The following is an 18,683-nucleotide window of genomic DNA, read 5'->3' on the forward strand; positions in this document are numbered from 1 at the left end:
AATGTAAAGTGAATAAATAAATTAATTAATGGAAAACCAAACAATCAAACAAAAAAAATAGATAGAATGTGAAAATCCTGAAGGTAAGACTCGAGTGATAAAAGGCTTGGGAAACTGTTTATGGAAATGACTTAGACTGGGAAAGATGGCATGATGTCAGCCTCTGGCTTTCTTTCCTTCTCTTCGGAAGCCTTGAGCACAGGACAGAGGGTGGGAAAGCAGCTGCTTCCCTATGATTCACTGGGTTAGAATTCACAATTTCATACTGAGACCTAAAAGTTTGCACAATCGTTTCTGAATGATTAACCAATTAGCCAAGGACAGCCTTTCCATGAAGTCCCCATTAGAAGCACCTGGCCCATTCTTCTCTGTTTGGAGGCTAAACCTCCACCCTGCTTAGTCTCAATATTGTCCCAGTGAAGAGCAGTAGCGCGAAAGTTTAAAGATAACCTTTGTCATTCTAGATCATTCTATCACATCATTGCTGCTAAATGAGTCTTTCTGGTATCCAGCAAGACCTATCCTTCTGGTGACATTTAGCTTGATGAAATCAAATCAGAGAATCAACTCTAGGTAGGTGAGATTGGACCATGAGCCGCCTTAAGGACTTGCACGGCTGTTATCTAGACACTGGAGCATTCTCAGTGAGCAATAGGAGATACAACTCTTTCCCATCGGGAAGGCTGACGTCTTAACAATGACGAGATATTTGAACTCTGGAGTTGTAAAGCATCTATGTCCAAGTGCTGAATCAGTAGCAGCCCAGGATGATGGAATACATGTGGGAATGGTTTCTAGGACTTATTTGGGCAGCTGTAGTCTGGTGACCCTCATTCAGTATTTCCCACACATCCGTTTTAGTCCAAGTCAAGGACTCAGCTGGGCAACTGTACTTTTCTTACCCAATTTTAAAGTCTCGTGTCCCTAAACTGGAAGAGAAAGGGCACTAGGGAGAAAAAACAAAGTGGCCACTAAATGTGTAGAGAGGAAGAAACAGAAAACAGCTCTTCTCAGGGGAACTTAAATCCGGATTTGTGCCTGGCTAAGCACATTCCTGTGTTAACGTTTTATTATTATTGCATCATGGCATAAATAGTGTAACTTCATATTAATAATGGCTGGCTAGGAGTTTCTCTGTACAGGAAGTGGCCTGGACACTCTCCCTAACATGACCTCACTTATTCCTACCGTAACTTTATGACATGCGGACTATGTGGTTTTTAGCCACAGATGAAGAACTGAATGTTCAGAGAAGGTAAGTCATTTGCTCTGAACTCCACTTAGAAAATGGAAGAATCCGGTACAGATGTCAGCATGTTGGACTCCAGATTCGTTCATTTCTTTATCCTGTTTGGGGAAACCTCCTCCTCAGCAGGAGACATCAGCTATTGCAGGCGGCACAGCCAGTATGTCCTTCACAGAGGCTGGGCCTCCTCACAAACTCAAGAACAGGCCCACCTACAGGCTCAGGAGAAACTTGCTATGAGTATTTTGTTAAATGGGCATAGGTTAAAGTTTCCTCTAATTTCCGTCTGTGTGACAATAGATTACTGGGACCCCCAGTCCTCATCTTTATGCAGTGGACAGCAATTAATCCAGAAACCCAAGAACTGCTCAGAGTGAGGACAGTGTTCATGGTGTGCTCAGTCATGAATGAGATGCCTATATCGGCCTGTTCAGAAGGTTCAGGAACCACCTGGAAGAAGAGGCAGGACTGTAAGAGCCAGAGATCAAGGAAGACCACAGTGAAACTGTCTTCTGGACCGGACTGGGCTCCACTCATGAATGCACAGCAGCTGTGGTTGCCTGTATAAGACAAGGTCAGTCGGCATTCTGTCATGGATGAAAACGGAGCGTGTGAGATGCCAATCTTAGCTAGGAGCTTCCAGGTGGAGGGAGTGGCAAAGAGTCTGTTTTCTTTAAGGGTGTGGCCCCCGGTAGGCCAGCCAGACTCCAGTGGATGGCCTCACACTCATGAGTATATGGGTAGTACAAACTGGATTCAGTGAGTTATGGTTTTATTTTTTAAAGGACAGAAGTTTGAGAGGGTGATAGGCACGCAGAGAGAGGGTCTAGCAGAACTTAAGGAGACAGGTAGAGAATAAATATAATAAAAATACATTGTATGCATGTTTGAAGTTCTCAAATAATTAGGAGATAAAATATTTACCCTCTTGCTGATCCTGTCTCCCTCATCACTTCACTGTGAGTATAGTTTGCAGCCTCTCTGCCCTAGCATTCCCTCCTGACTGCTTACTGGGATGACAGCCACTTTAGGTGATTTTTGCTGTATTTTTATGACCATTGTGTTTTATCTTGCCCAGCATCCCTTAGTCTTTTAATTCTGCACTAATTATTTGAGCCAGCATGGAACAATCTTTCAAAACATCCAATTAGCAAGTGCACAGAGGAAACTGGGTCCATAATTAATTAGTGACTCTAGGACACAACAAAGAAAAAACAAAGCCAGGGACATGGAAGTGGGAAGACTGAAAATATGTGAGGAAGACGCAGGCATCAGGTCCTTCCTCAAAAAAGACAAAGACTTAATCTACACGTACACAGAGTCAGATCCCTAAAGTGGTCCGCAAGTCATAGAATATTGTTGAACAAACTTTAGTCATTGGGTGGCAGTTCATCTCGTCCCTCCCAGCTGAATGGCTACCTGAGGTCTGCTGGCAAACTGAGTCTTCCCCCATTGTTTTTAGACAAAACACTTATCCATTCTTTCTTCTCAGAACTGTTCAAGCCTCCAATCTTGTGAGATCTTAGATGATCCTATCCTAGCTCCTGGGATTGCTTGCTCTTCCTAGGGCAGATCAGAAATGTGGTGCTTTAAATGAGGACGTCCCCTTACTTAGGTTCATGTGTTTAAATACTTGCTCCTCAGCTGATGGAACTGTTTGGGAAGGATTAGGAGGTGTGGGCATGTTGGGGAAGGTGTGTCACTGGGGGCGGGGCTTAGGAAACACTCATGTCATTCCCACTGTGCTCCTGCCTCCTGCTGCCTTGACTTCACTCTTCCATTGTGCCCCTTACTTTCCAAGTGCTATGATAAAACGTCATAGCCAAGGTAACTTATAAAAGAAAGCATCTAATTTGAGGCTCATGGTTCTAGAAGGCTAGAGTTTGATCACCATGATAGGGAGCGTGGTGACAGACAGGCAGGCATGGTGCTGGAGCAGTAGTGAGCTCACGTCTCAATCACAAGCACGAGGCAGAGAGAGCCAAGCAAGAATGGCATGGAATTTTCAATCTCAAAGCCCAACTCCACTGACACCCTCCTCAAACAAGGCCTGCTTTCTAATCTTTCCCAAACAGTTCCACCATCTGGGGATTAGCATTCAAATCTATGAGGGGGGAGGGGGGCACTCTCATTCAAACCATCACACCCGTCATGGACTCTAACCCTCTGGAATGGCAAGTCTTGTTAAATACTTACTTTTAATTAGTTACCTTGGTCGTGATGTTTTGTCACAGCAATAGGAAAGTAAGTAATATAAGAACTTAAGCTGAGGAGAACGGAACAACAGCAGAGGGATGCTGGGATTCCACAGTGGAAAGCTGCTTTCTGATTCCCAGGAGGCCTCAAGTGAAGTCCATCCAGCTCTAACCTTGCCTGGGAGACTTTGATCTGCTGCTGATCTTATCAAGTCAGAAATTGGAACTTTGGAATTCCTGCTTAAATCATATTGTTAAGTATTTCATTCTGTTCCTTTTATGCGATGCATCTTCTTCCAGTAGACAAGCAGCGGGCGATGGTAACGTAACCCTGCCTGAGTCCAGCTCGGAAATAAACTTCAATAAAAACAGATTTAGGTTTTGCACTAGGAAGTTCATCTCAAATAACATGGCCATGTCACAGGCCATTTCAGATTTCTCTCAAGCTCCTTTTATTTGAATTAAATGAATTTGAATTATATTGATTATTTTTCCAGTGCTGGGGAGTGAACCCAGATCCTTTGTCATGCTAGACAAGTACTCCACCATCGAGCTCCACCCCCGGCCCAAACTAAGTGAAATTTTGCCACTATAAAGTTGGAGACATTTAAATTATTGATCAGGTGATATTTGCTTATGAGGCTCATATCAGCACAAGAGGACATGGGTATGCTTTGTATTAGCTCTTGTATTGCAGACTAAGTACTTTTTAAAAATTAGTAAGTGCGATGGCATCAATCATTTTTCTCCTGTTGTAATTATAGCATGTCAATTCTGTTGGTACTAAAGTTTGACTAAGACTTGATCCATGATTCTTGGAGGCAGACGCCGTTATCAAGTATCAGTTCAGTGAGGTGGCCAATGTGCTGCTTATGCATCAGGCAAGGCCAGGAACTGGGGTCATGATGACACACAGGCACAGCCCAGGGGTCAGTCAAGGGCAATGCTACTTCAAACATGGCCTGTGGACCAGCCTCATCAGACCACAGGAAGACAAGTACATCACCACTCCCCACGGAAGGTGAGACAGCAGTCAGACATTGCAGATATATCCAAGGTATGATCAAGTGGACTCCTGTCACCAATAGGATCCGAAATGTTTTGGCTTCTATTAACATTGCTTGTTGACTTTCATGAGGACCTAAGTGTTGGTCCTGGTCAGAAAGATACATCCTTCCCATAGAGCATTTGAGAAGCACTAGCCCAGAGCACTCAAAACCATCTAGGAAGGGCTAGAGAAATGGCTCAAGATTAGCCCAGAGCATTCAAAACCTTTTAGGAGGGGTTAGAGAGGTGGTTCAGTGATTAAGAGTACCAGCTGCTCTTCTAGAGGTCTCGAGTTCAATTCCCAGCAATCATAGGGTGGCTCATAACCACCTATAATGAGTTCTAGTGCCCTCTTTTGACATGGAGGTGTATGTGTAGACAGAGCACTCATATACATAAAATAAATAAATCTTTTAAAACATTTTAAAAAGTTAAAAATCTTCTAGAAGAGAGATCCTTAAATAACCCTGAATGTACAATAGCAATTCAGAAGATAGCTCTGTTTTACAAATAGTTCCAGCTTCATGTGAACCACATGGAAAAAAAGAAATTTTAGGAAATCATTTTCTTTATGATGCCATATATTAGTCGTATGTCTGTGTAAGCATATACATTCTCAAGCCTTCCATGGGCTCAATGGCAAGGAGAAATACTTCTCTGGGAGACCTAGTTACATATGATTAAAGTGATTTTGAAATGCCAGTTCTTAGCTTTACAATGACAGAGAGAACACAGTGTTTTCACTTTCAGAAGAAGGGAAGATTAAATCAACACACCATTACAATAACTTACATGAGAATGCCAAGTGTTGGCACCAGAAGACACGAGAGTGGCTTCCCCAGCCCCCTGGTGTTTCCAACTTCTAATAAAACCAGAATTGACCTCATTAACTATGCCTGTACATGTTACCTAAAGGCTATTCTTGCGTGCATTGGAGTCAGAAACTTCTTTGGCACTGAAATTCTCAAAAGCGTATCTTGTAAAAGATAATTGACCCATACATAAGTTCTAAATTCTGATGTTGAAACCCCAAGATGCTTGCAAATAAAATAATGCTCTCAAGTATACACATGACCCCCTGAAAGGTGTGTTATTGTGTGAGGATTTCACAAACTGGGGGAGTAAGTCCCCAAATATTTGGTCTTCTAATTCTGGTTTCATTGTATTCTTTTTGATTGTGCTTTAAGAACTACAGGACTGTAAATATATTGCACTGTTGAACGGACATGTTTTTCAAGTACCTTTGATGCAAAGCTAAAATTCATCAGTGAGTCACTGATTATGACAGTAGTGCAGTGATTCTCTGCTGAGGGTGATGTCGTTCCTCCCAGGGGACATTTGACAATGCTAGAGAGAGTTGTCATGACTGAGGAGGTCATATTCTACTGCCCCACGGTGCTGCTCAACACCTACACGCCCAGGACAGCTGCTGCAATAGAATTATCAAACTGGTTCAAAATGGTCACATTCCTATGTTGACATCTTAGCCCCATGGTGATGAGATTTGAGAAAATGATTAGATTTTAAAGACAGAGTCTTGATCAGTGAGATGAGTGCTCATAAAAAGAGATCACACACATGAGGACCGCAGAGATGGCTTAGTTGGTAAATTTGACATGAAGCATGAAGATCTGAGTTTAAATATGTGTTCCTTAGAACACATGGTAGTACACACGTGCAATCCTAATGTTAAACAGGTAGAGATAGGAAGATTCCTGGGATTTATTGGTTAGCCTGTCAGTCTGGCCTACTTGGTTAGTTCCAGGGCAGTGAGAGACCTTGTTTCACAAAAAAGGGTGGAAACACACACATACACACACATACCACATACACACACACACCACATACACACCACATACACACACACACAAACCACATACACTCCACATACATACACACACATATCACACACACATACACACACACACATACACACACACCACACACCACATATACACACACCATACTCACAGCACACACACCACACACATACATACATCACACAGGCATACACGCACATACCTCACCACATCACACACCACATGTACTATAGGCCACTACCCTCTTAGCCACACACACTTGTTCACACCATCTCCCTTCTATTCCATGAGAACATTTGCAAAGGTGTAGTCTCTGACCTATGAGATAAGCTCTCCCTGGATGCAGAATCTCCTAATGCCTTCATTGGAGATTTCCCAGCCTCCAGAACTGTAGTATATAAACTTCTGTTGTTTACAACCTGCTGTGTTTATGGTGTTTTCTTATAGCAATCCAGGCTAAGATAGGGACCACTACTGCCCTAGCCATGTTGATTCCTACCCTCTGAAAGTCTGAAAGTTTGATGTTCCTGATTCAAACGCCTTGTTATTATGCCTCACTTTGATAGAATGAACCCCTTAGATCAAACTTGACTTTCATATCCCAGACTTGGCAGTGTCCCCTGTAGGAGTCCTGGCCTGACTTCATCTATCTCTATGTCTATATCCAAACATTGCCATGAAAAATTCTTTTCTGTAGGCCAATCAGGCTTTGGACTTGAAATCCTCCTGCCTCAGCTTTCTGGATAGATGAGATTACAGCTCTGTGTCAACAGGGTCAACTGCCCTGAGGAACTTCTTTAAGCCGATCTCCAGAGAAGAGAGGCCCACTGCCAACCTGTGAAATGAGACTTGATCTTATTAAATGTACCTTATTTAAGTTCCTGTGTGTCACCAGAATTAGGGCTCACTCAGACAGGGCTCCAGGGATGCATGGCTCTCCCAGTGGTGAACCACAGAGAATTTTAAGGTACACCATCAAATAACAGCTTCAGAGAATATGAGAATGAAATGATTTTCCTTGAATGTGTCCGCTGACTGTGAGACCCAAGCCTCTCCTGGAGGGGATGGATGTGGAAAGCCTTTGAACTACATTACATGTCTAATAAGTTCTAATATGTCCACATAAAAAGAAACAGAAGAGTCTGAAATGCTCTACCTCTCTCTTCTTTCTCAGGCCACATAGGTGGATTGTTTCCCGGTAGAGACTTACAGTGTCCCCTTGTCCTGCTCCCACCCCTCCAGAGAGAAGTGTCAGAGCATAAGGAGAATAGTGGCTGCGTTCTGTCCTCAGAATCTAGAGTAAACTAGTTCAATCTCACCTCCTCTCTTATACTTGTCTCTCTGGAAGTTCTCTGCAGCATCCGACTGACTTGACTGCTATGAACACCCATCTGGAGTAGAATTTCCTGACAGCTGGGGCATGAACCCTCAGTTTGCTCAACAGAGGAATCACATACTTCAATGCAACACTGCATATAATTAAACTTTACATACCTCTTCGACCACATATTCATAAATAAAAACTTGCCGCAGAACTTATACACTTGTGTATTGGTTTATTGTCTGCCCATTCCACCAGAATTTAATATCTATGCTAACATGGTTTTTTGTCTCATGTTTTTTGGCTGGATAAGTGAATGAATAAAGAACTGAATTCTTACAGAGGACAGAATTATTGGACACTGTGAACTCCTTTTATTCCCATCTAATGCTTTTATACTCGTTCATTCTCTTTATGTCGACTGATTCTTTACATCATGGTCTGTTGTTTTACAGGAGCACTGGTCATGGCCAAGGTTTATAAAGCGTTGTGTTCTGTCTGTCCTTCTATCTCAAGTCTTAGCCAACACCTTCAGAACTCTAATGGAACGCATTCCCTCTTACCCCTAGGGAAGCGAGGTGAGATACCATGTTTGTAGGTTCACAGGTCTCTGTCCCCTCAGCCCCACCACCACTGCAACATTCAACACATTTGTGGAATACTTCTATGTGATTATTTGGTTACCTCTCTCCTGCCAAGATACCACACTGGCTTTGCAGCACTGTGAAAAATACCTGAGATCGAACAACAGACAAAAGAAAAAGGGTTGGTTTTGGCTCATAGTTTCCGAGGTATCAGCTGAACTCATTTAGGCCCAAGTGGGGACAGTCCAACATGGCAGGAGTGGACACTGGAAGGAGTTGCTTGCCTCATGGCATCTGGAAATCAAGGAGAGATGGAGGGCTAGCATGCCCATGGTGAACTGACTTCTTCTAGTTCAATCTACCTGATATAAAAGTACTACCGCCTGTCAATAGTTCAATGGGATGGGAATTGTCTCCATTTAATGGGCTTTGTAGGGGAGATCCAAGGGCCAAAGAATAGCCCCACCTTACTGAGTGGTAGACAAAATCTTACCTTCCTGGTCCCCAGCATCTGGCACAGTGCCTGACACATAGTGATAGCTCAATTAGTTCTTATTGAATGAACACATACTTCTAGGAGCATGCAGTGCTATCAGATGGGTGGTACTATATCATTTATTCTTCTCAAGGTCTCAAGTTAGTGAGTGATGAGTCAACACACATTCATTATTGAAATGAACCTTTATCTGCTACAAATACATGTTCCCATCTCTGTACAACACCAGGGCGTCTTGTTACAAGGTCACTAGGAAATTAGCTGCCCTTGTTCTATGCTCCTTGTATGCCCTGATGAAAAGGCAGTTTTGTTTTTATTGACTTATTAGTTCTTCTGGGACTAATGCATGATGGATAGAAAATGGCTGACCTAGACTCCATTATGTGACTGGTCAGCATTAGTCTCTATCTAGGTGTTTGTAAACATCTAGGCTCCAACTTGAATTGTCTTCTTAATACTCGGCACCGTGTGCTCTGTCTCAAAGACAATCCTGCTCCATTATTATTCCAGAATGATGGGTAGTCTGTTGGAAAATAGTTGTTTGTGACATAGGAGCATTTATGGGACATTGAAAATAATATGTGGTGAGTCCTCAGGCTAAAAGCTGTTATTTGATGGCACACCTTAAAATCATCGGTGACTTACTGTGGAATGCAGTGTGTCCCTAAGATTTTCCTTCCTGAGCAAAGTGGTCAGTAATGAAAACAGATGAAAAGAAAGAAACCCACTGTAGAAAAGATGTAACGCTTCATAACACTCTGTAGTGGAGAAGCTCGGCATCGGGGAAGACTTGGGGGAACAGAGCAATTTCTTGGGACTCCAGAAGAAGTCCTCACTTAGAGGAGCTATTGCTAGACAGTCCTCATTGGAACGCTAGTACTAAGCACAAGCTGGAGTCCACCCATGGACTTCACTCTAAAGTAGTTTCTTTTTCTTTTTATTGAAAATAGATTCTTGAACATCGATGCAAAAATACTCAATAAAATTCTAGCAAACCGAATCCAAGACCACATCAAAACAATCATCCATCATGATCAAGTAGGTTTTATCCCAGGAATGCAGGGATGGTTCAATATTCGGAAATCCATCAATGTAATCCACTATATAAACAAACTTAAAGAAAAAAACCACATGATCATCTCACTAGATGCTGAGAAAGCATTTGACAAAATTCAATATCCCTTCATGATAAAAGTCTTGGAAAGATCAGGAATTCAAGGCCCCTACCTAAACATAGTAAAAGCAATTTACAGCAAACCAGTAGCCAACATCAAGCTAAATGGAGAGAAACTTGAAGCAATCCCACTAAGGTCAGGGACTAGACAAGGTTGCCCACTCTCCCCCTACCTATTCAATATAGTACTGGAAGTCTTAGCCAGAGCAATTAGACAGCAAAAAGAAGTCAAAGGGATACAAATAGGAAAGGAAGAAGTCAAAATATCGCTATTTGCAGATGATATGATAGTATCCCCCAAACTTCCACCAGAGAACTCCTAAACCTGATAAACAACTTCAGCAAAGTGGCTGGTTATAAAATCAACTCAAACAAATCAGTAGCCTTCCTCTACATGAAAGATAAACAGACTGAAAAAGAAATTAGGGAAATGACACCCTTCACAATAGTTGCAAATAATATAAAATACCTTGGTGTGAATCTAACCAAGCAAGTGAAAGACCTGTATGACAAGAACTTCAAGTCTCTGAAGAAAGAAATTGAAGAAGATCTCAGAAGATGGAAAGATCTCCCATGCTCATGGATTGGCAGGATTAATATAATAAAAATGGCCATCTTGCCAAAAGCAATCTACAGATTCAATGCAATCCCCATTAAAATCCCAACTCAATTCTTCACAGAGTTAGAAAAGGAAATTCTCAAATTCATATGGAATAACAAAAAACCCAGGATAGCGAAAACTATTCTCAACAATAAAAGAACTTCTGGAGGAATCACCATCCCTGACCTCAAGCTGTACTACAGAGCAATAGTGATAAAAACTACCTGGTATTGGTACAGAGACAGGCAGGAAGATCAATGGAATAGAATTGAAAACCCAGAAATGAACCCACACTCCTATGGTCACTTGATCTTTGACAAAGGAGCTAAAACTGTCCAGTGGAAAAAGGACAGCATTTTCAACAAATGGTGCTGGTTCAACTGGAAGACAACATGTAGAAGAATGAAAATTGATCCATTCTTATCCCCTTGTACAAAGCTCAAGTCTAAGTGGATAAAGGACCTCCACATAAAACCAGATACACTGAAACTAATAGAAGAGAAGGTGGGGAAAAGCCTCGAATACTTGGGCACAGGGGAAAAGTTCCTGAACAGAACTCCAATGGCATATGCTCTAAGATCGAGAATTGACAAATGGGACTTCATAAAATTGCAAAGTTTCTGTAAGGCAAAGGACACTGTCAATAGGACAAAACGACAACCAACAAATTGGGAAAAGATCTTTACCAATCCTTCATCTGATAGAGGGCTAATATCCAATATATACAAAGAACTCAAGAAATTAGACTCCAGACAACCAAATTACCCTATTAAAAAATGGGGTATAGAGCTTAACAAAGAATTTTCAACGGAAGAAACTCGAATGGCCGAGAAGCATCTAAAGAAATGTTCAGCATCCTTAGTCGTCAGGGAAATGCAAATCAAAACAACCCTGAGATTCCATCTCACACCAGTCAGAATGGCTAAGATTAAAATCTCAGGTGATAGTAGATGCTGGCGAGGGTGTGGAGAAAGAGGAACACTCCTCCATTGTTGGTGGGACTGCAAGATGGTGCAACCACTTTGGAAATCAGTCTGGCGGTTCCTCAGAAAACTGGACATAGCATTACCCGAGGATCCAGCTATACCACTCCTAGGCATATACCCAGAAGATGCTCAAACATATAACAAGGACATATGCTCAACTATGTTCATAGCAGCCTTATTTATAATAGCCAGGAGCTGGAAAGAACCCAGATGTCCTTCAACTGAGGAATGGATTCAAAAAATGTGGTATATTTACACAATGGAGTATTACTCAGCTATTAAAAACAATGAATTCGAGAGGTTCCTAGGTAAATGGATGGAACTAGAAATTATCATCCTGAGTGAGGTAAGCCAATCACAAAAGAACACACATGGTATTCACTCACTGATTATTGGATATTAGCCTAGAACCTTGAAATGCCCAAGATGCAACTCACAGGCCACATGAAGCCCATAAAGAAGGAAGACCAAGTGAGGGTGATTCGGTCCTTCTTAGAAGGAGCAACAAAATAGTCAAGGGAGCAAATATGGAGACAAAGTGAGGGACAGAAACTGAAGGAGGGGCCGTCTCAAGACCACTCCACCTGAGTATCTATCCCATGTGCAATCACCAAAGGTAGATGCTGATGTGGAAGACAGGAAGTGCATGCTGATAAGAGCCTGATATGGATATCTCCTCAGAGGCCTTCAAGAGTCAGACATATTCAGAGGCAGATGCTCACAACTAGCCATTGAACTGATCATGGGGTTCTCAATAGAGGAGTTAGAGTGAAGACTGAAGGAGCTGAAAGGGTTTGTGGCACCATGAGGAGAGCAACAATACCAACCAACCACAGCTCCCAGGGTCTAAACCACCAGCCTGGGAGCACTTAGGGGGGGATCCAGGGCTTCAGCTGAATATGTAAAAGTGGAGGGCCCTGCTGGGCATAGGTGGAAGAAGAGAACCTTGACCTCATGAAGGCTGGATGCCCCAGGGGGTGGGAATTTTGAGGGTGGGGAGGTGGGAGTGGGGGGGGGTAGATAGAGGTTACATCCACAGAGAAGAAGGAGGAGGGGCGAGGGGATTGGGGGTTCCGAGGGGGTGGTGGGGGTTGGGGTAAGGGGACAACATAGGAAATGTAAATAAATCATCCAATAAAAAAAAGAAAAAAAAAGAAAAAAAAAAGAAAATAGATTCTTCTCTCATTCAATACACCCTGGCCAGAACTTTCCCCCCACCTCTCCTCCGCGTCCACTCCCATGTCCCTTTCCCCCGCAGATTCACTCCATTTCTGCTTCAGAAAAGAGCAGCCACAACAGCCAAACAGAACAAAACAAGATACAAGACAAGGTGAAAACCCTCCCATGAAGGCTGGACAAGGCAATCAATAGAAGGAAAAGAGTTCTGCAAAGGTCAGAGACACAACTGCTTCCACTGTTAGGAGTCCCCCAAAACCACGAAGCTGACTGCTAAAACATATAAGCAGAGGGCCTGGTGCACACTCACGTGGGCCCAGTGTGGGCTGCTCCAGTGAGCTTGTGTGAGCCTGTGTGAGCCTGTGTGAGCCTGTGTGAGCCTGTGTGAGCCTGTGTGAGCCCTGCTGAGCAGTCCTCCATCCCCTCTGACTCCTTCCCTGCTTCCATGGGTCTCCCGAATCTATGTCGTGAGGGACCCTATAGAGTCCTCCAGTTTAGACTCTGTATCATGTACAGTAATTTCTTTTTGTTGGTGGTGTTAGTTTGTTTGTTTGTTTGTTTTTTGTTTTTCTTTTCAAGACAGGATTTTTTCTCTGTGTAGTCCTGGCTGTCCTGGAACTCACTCTTTAGACCAGCCTGGCCTCGAACTCAGAAATCTGCCTGCCTCTGCCTCCCAAGTGCTGGGATTAAAGGCATGCGCCACCACTGCCAGCTGTACAGTAATTTCTTTACACAAAACCTTCCTACTTTCTGCTGTCAGGATCTCCCACAAGGCAATTCTTCTTCACGTCTGGATTTCTTGCACAAAATTCCCCCAAATTCTGACAAAATTTGGAAGGATTTGCTAACTTAACCATTCTTTTGGAAAACATCTAAATCTGTACAAAAGAGCCACTTTCCCGCTTAAATTGCCCCCTGCTCTCTCTAGCCAAGAGCTGTCCATCCAAAATTGGACACTTCCACTCCCTGAGAGATTTTCTGTCAATCTCTCGCCTACCTAGTCTTCCTTGGGCATGGCTGATGCTACACATGGGACCTCCCCATATCAACCAAAGAAGAAGCAGAACATTCTTGAGGTCCCTCTAGAAGAGATCCACACTAAAGAGTCTTCTGAGGCTGCAGGCACAAGGGCAATGAGGTGTTCAGAGAGATGCAAGAATAAGCCAGTGCCTAGCCAGGCATAACCCTAGTCCTCAGGAGGCCGAAGCAGGACTCTGAGTTCAAGGCCACTCAGAGCTACATAGTAAGGCCCTGTCACAAATAACAAGGACAAAACTTTAGAAGCCAATAGTGTGACTCTTCTTTATGCCCCCACATTTAAAGAGTAGGGTTCTTGTGTTGGGTCTCACACGTCGTCTTGTTGTTTTTAGGCCACACACATTTTCTGTGATGCTTTAGATCAATGTCAGAAAGCCATCCAGTGCCGTGACATCCATACACAGTTCACTTGTCACAAGAAGAGAGAATGCCTCCAGCTGCCCATGTTTAAATGGCCTTAAATGCAGTTTTGTCTCAGCCTCCAGGAGAAACACAGCCCCAGTACCATCAGGGAGGAAGCCATTAGAGCCAAAGGAAGGTGACTTCTGGCAATTCAGCAGGGCCTGCAGGCTTCCTTAAAAGGACTGGCCTACCAAATTCGGAACAAAGAATTTTACTTTCACTTTCTCTATTCACCCAGAAGAGGCAGATAAGCTTAAATCAGAGAGACCTAAGGAGAAGACGTTCACCTCACAGAAAAATTTCAAATTGGTATTCTTCCTTATAAGACCAAATATATAAAATCATCTTGCCCTTATTTATTTTAATTTTTGCCATTTTCTCCTCACACAAAACTGTTTGGCTAAGGACACATGAGATTAATAATGATGCTTTGACTCCAGCATACACACACACACACACACACACACACACACACACCCCTATGTCATATTAGCTTGCATTCAATTCTTGGCTGGTTCTCACCTAGGCCCATTAGCTTATTCTGAATATTTTCCAAGAAACTCATATGCCAGTAGAGCCCCCTTCCTGAAAAATCAGTTTGCTATATAACAAATGAAATGGTTTTTAAGACTCTTATCAACAAGTTAGAAAAGTGACAATGCCCCTGCATCAGCATGAAGCTCACTACTGCAGTGTGACTATTGCTGTATTGAAAGAAATTCTCAGAATTACTGAGAATCAGAAACTAATCCCAGTACCCTCAGTACCTTAGAATCAATTTCCCATTACAAGTAAGCAGAGTTGGGAGGTTTCAGGGGATGGATGCCTTTGTCCCCCTCTAGGAAGCAATACCCAGTCCCCTACTTCACTACAGAGTCTCCTATTTTGTTTGTTTGTTGTTGTTTTTAACTTGCTTTGTTTTCCTAAATGCGACACTTAATTGAGGTTCCCATAGAATCAGGTGCCACAGAAGAGAACAGAATTTTCTTTTCTCCACTGAAAATTCCAACAAATGCCCAGCTTTGCCTTTGGCACTGTATAAACTCCTCATGTTAACCAAGGCAACGGGTACCCTAGGCCAAAGCTTCAAGGACAATGCCCTCTGTTCACCAAATACAAACACGAAAAATACCCAGCCATCTAAGCAGCATAAACATCTGTGTGTTTTAAGTCAGAATTTACACGGTCTAAAACCCAGGGTTCTCAAGAACTTAGGAAAGAACTCACTGTGTGCAGTTCCAGCACCTCAGGCCTCAGAGATTCTCTGTCCAGGCAGGTCCTATCAGCAGTGGGCTGTGGCTCTGTAATTGAAATGGCACATAGTCAGCCACCCTGTTACCACCAGCAGCAAAGTGTCTAGGTTACTTTTATGTCTCTGGAGTTGTCTTTGAAAACAGGAAGCAGGAAACACACCTATGAGAAGCATCGAGGCTCAGCCCCTCTGGCAGCTGCCTTAAAGTACTCAGGGGTGAGCATCAAAGGCACAGTCCCTCGTGTTTCAGGGTCTCAAAGGCACAGTCCCTCGTGTTTCAGGGTCTCAGCTGCTTTGGGCAGATGCTACACAGACAGTGCAGTGTTAAGGGGCACGTGAACTCAGCTATAGCCAAGGATTACCAACTTCAAAATCAACTTACTTATGTATTGGTATACACACACACACACACACACACACACACACACACACACACACACGGAGGTGGAGAGAGAGAGAAAAAGAGAGAGAGAGAGAGAGAGAGAGAGAGAGAGAGAGAGAGAGAGAGAATAATATATTGTCAAAATACAGAAATCATTTAAAATAGTAAAATAGAGGAATTGATATTGTCACATTGGCAATGAAGAGTCCAACCTAATTCACTCTCATAAAAATCAATACAAGGAAATATTTTGGTGCATTCATCTGGAAAAACAAGCAAATAAAATAAAACAGGAGTCAGGCTGGTTTAGGGAAAGCAGAGATTTGCTTTCCTGTTTGACTTTCTGTGGCTCTCCTGCCACAGGCTCTCCCTACAGGTTGACTCTGCAGGTTCTCAGGCCATGTCTCCTATTTCAGTCACCCAAAAGAATGACATTCTTGTCAGTCTTGGTTCGCCCTAACAAAATATTCCAGTGTCATATAAGGCTGGATCTGTAAGTTGGTTTTGTGAAGTCTAATGGAATGACATAACTAATCCAGACTAGCCCAAGAGGCGAGTTAGCTTAAGCAAAATGCTCGGGGGAAACATTTGGGGCTCTTTGAGGAGGAGAAGGGGGAGAAGAGAATTATAAAGAAGAATCCACACATTTCCCCCACAATGAGGCACAGCAAGAGGAGATGCTCAACACCTAAGCATGCCTGGCCACGAAACACTGGACTAGCCCTTGGACTGCCAGCCACTGAAACCAGAAGGAGCAAGGCTAGAAGAGGACCGAGTCCCAGGTCCTCGTCACTAGACTTCTCTATCAGCACAGGGCTCACTCTCTGAGGAAATGACTCAGAACTCCATTGCTGTTATGAAACATATTCTACAGTGTGTGAATTTCCCCTGCTTTCCGTCTTCCGTTTGTCATCCAGACAGCTCTGCCAGAGGGGCCCACATCATGGCTGGAAACAGACCATGACAGATGTCACAGGCTGTCTCCCCAGTGTTCAGTCTGCCTCTCTCCCTCCAGAACCCTAATGTTGTCCAAAGCAGGAGCTCTCAGCTGAGGAGGAGGGGTGAGTAAGCCAGTGTGGCTCCTGGACCCGTGAACGGAAGTTCTGTGGATGGAGGTTACTTGACAAAAGCCACACAGTGTAAGACCTAAACCAAAAGGAGCTACCACGCTGGCCTGCCCTCCCTGCTCCTGGACAGCCATTTGAGAATAAGTGAGTACGTTTGCTTAAGTCATCTAGAAGCGTTCTTTTGGGACACAGAACATAACCCCAAGCCGAGACATTTTCACTAACACCTTGATAGTGAGATAGTGAGAAATCAAGGCTCAAGTCAGGTCTCCTGACCTCCGCCAGTGATAGTTCCAATCTCAGGCACTGCCAAAACGGTCTGTCCTCTGAGTCTTATACAAAGGGACCTTTCATGAGGGACTTCCGTGTGGAGCTTTACTGTAGTAGAGACATGTGGATCCTTTTTCAAACCTGCTAAACCAGCCTGGCAGTGCAGACCTGTGACCCCAGCACTTGGAGATCAGGGGTCCTAGCTGATCCTCATCTATGTAGCTAAATCCAAGGCTAGCCTGGGCTACCTGAAACCCAAACACAACGAAGGCCTGCCTCCCCCTCAGCCAGGTAGTCTACTTAAAGGACTTGAGCCATAATTCAAACAATGGGGGGGGGCTCATTTCCCATCCTCCATTTTTTCTCATTTTCCTTTTAATATGTGATGCTCAGGCATTCTAGTTGCTAAAGCAAGCCCGCCTTGGCTGAAGCAAAAGACGCCTGTCTCATTTCAGCACACTTCCTCTGCAGGATGTCTAAGGGAAAGCCGACCCTCTTCCCAAATCTTGTTACAGAGGAGGCTTCTCCCTTGATTTTTCTCCTTAAAGTGGAAAAAACTTATCCAACCAAGAAAACCGTATCCAAAGATTGATTCCAGGGGGATTAAGGGTTTAGCTCTGATAAGCAAAAAGGCTTAAACATTTAGAGGAAGATTAAAAAAAATAACATTTTCTGACCTCAGAATGGGAAAGGAACCTTCAAGGCATATAAGGGTTAACCATAAAAAGAAAGATTGACGTATTTGCAACTGTAATATTAAGGTATGACAAAGAATATTAAGCGGGGCGGGGTCTGTGAAGGTCTCAGCAGAAAAAGTCATTTGCCGCCAAACCTGGGGGCCTAGCTTTGCTCCCTAGGGTCTGTGGTGGAAGGAGAGAATCAGCTCTAGAAAATTGTCCCCTTGGTGGCAACCATCTTGCTGGGGCTTGAATAAAATGGCTCCCATAGATCCATTGGGAGTGGCCTTGTTAGAATAAATGTGGCTTTGTTAGAACGTGTCACATTGGGATGGGTCAAGGTCTCAGAAGCTCAAGTCAAGCTTAGTGGCTTTCAGTCTTTTTCTACTGCCTGTGGATCAAGATGTAACACTCTCAGGTCCTTCTCCAGCACCATGTCTGCCTGCATGCTGCCATGCTTTCTGCCATGATGATGACAGACTGTAAGCCAGCCCAATTAAATGTTTTTGTTTTTAAGAGTTGCTGTGGTCATGTTGTCTCTTCACAGAAATAGAAGCCCTAACTAAGACACATCTTTACCCATTGAATAGTCTCAGGAGCCCAAAATCTTTGTTTCTAACCTATAGATATCCAGTTACCCCAGCACTACTTGTTTGAGAAAATATTTCTTCCACTGAATTACTTTGATACACTGACACACTTAGCTACTCCTTATTCACGATCACTTCCGGGTCTTCTGAGCTTCTCTATCGTTAATGTGTCCAGGCCTCTTCTATGCAGCATTGATTACTGTACATTAATTGGCTACTATATATAAATCTTAAATCAGCTTCACTTTATTCCTTTGAAAGATGGCTTTAGGGATTCTTATTTTAATTTAATTATTAGAAAAAAATATTGCTTATATTATCCAAGCTGTTTGTGAGATTTTTAAAAATAAAAAGCACAT

General features: G+C 43.2%; 1 protein-coding gene across 3 annotated transcripts in view; it reads right to left on the bottom strand.

The window, feature by feature from the left end:
- The window catches only part of Ncald (neurocalcin delta), a 175,552-nt gene extending 160,119 nt beyond the window's left edge, over window positions 1-15,433 (bottom strand). For all 3 annotated transcript variants that reach the window (XR_003711258.1, XR_003711257.1, XM_028765860.1), the window contains exon 1: window positions 15,314-15,433. The gene's annotated coding sequence lies outside the window, so the exon portion shown is untranslated. The remainder of the gene's footprint in view (window positions 1-15,313) is intronic.
- Between the last annotated feature and the right edge of the window lie 3,250 nt (window positions 15,434-18,683).

This window comes from Grammomys surdaster, unplaced genomic scaffold (assembly GCF_004785775.1).
Source record: "Grammomys surdaster isolate TR1022 unplaced genomic scaffold, NIH_TR_1.0 63, whole genome shotgun sequence".
Classification (NCBI taxonomy): domain Eukaryota; kingdom Metazoa; phylum Chordata; class Mammalia; order Rodentia; family Muridae; genus Grammomys; species Grammomys surdaster.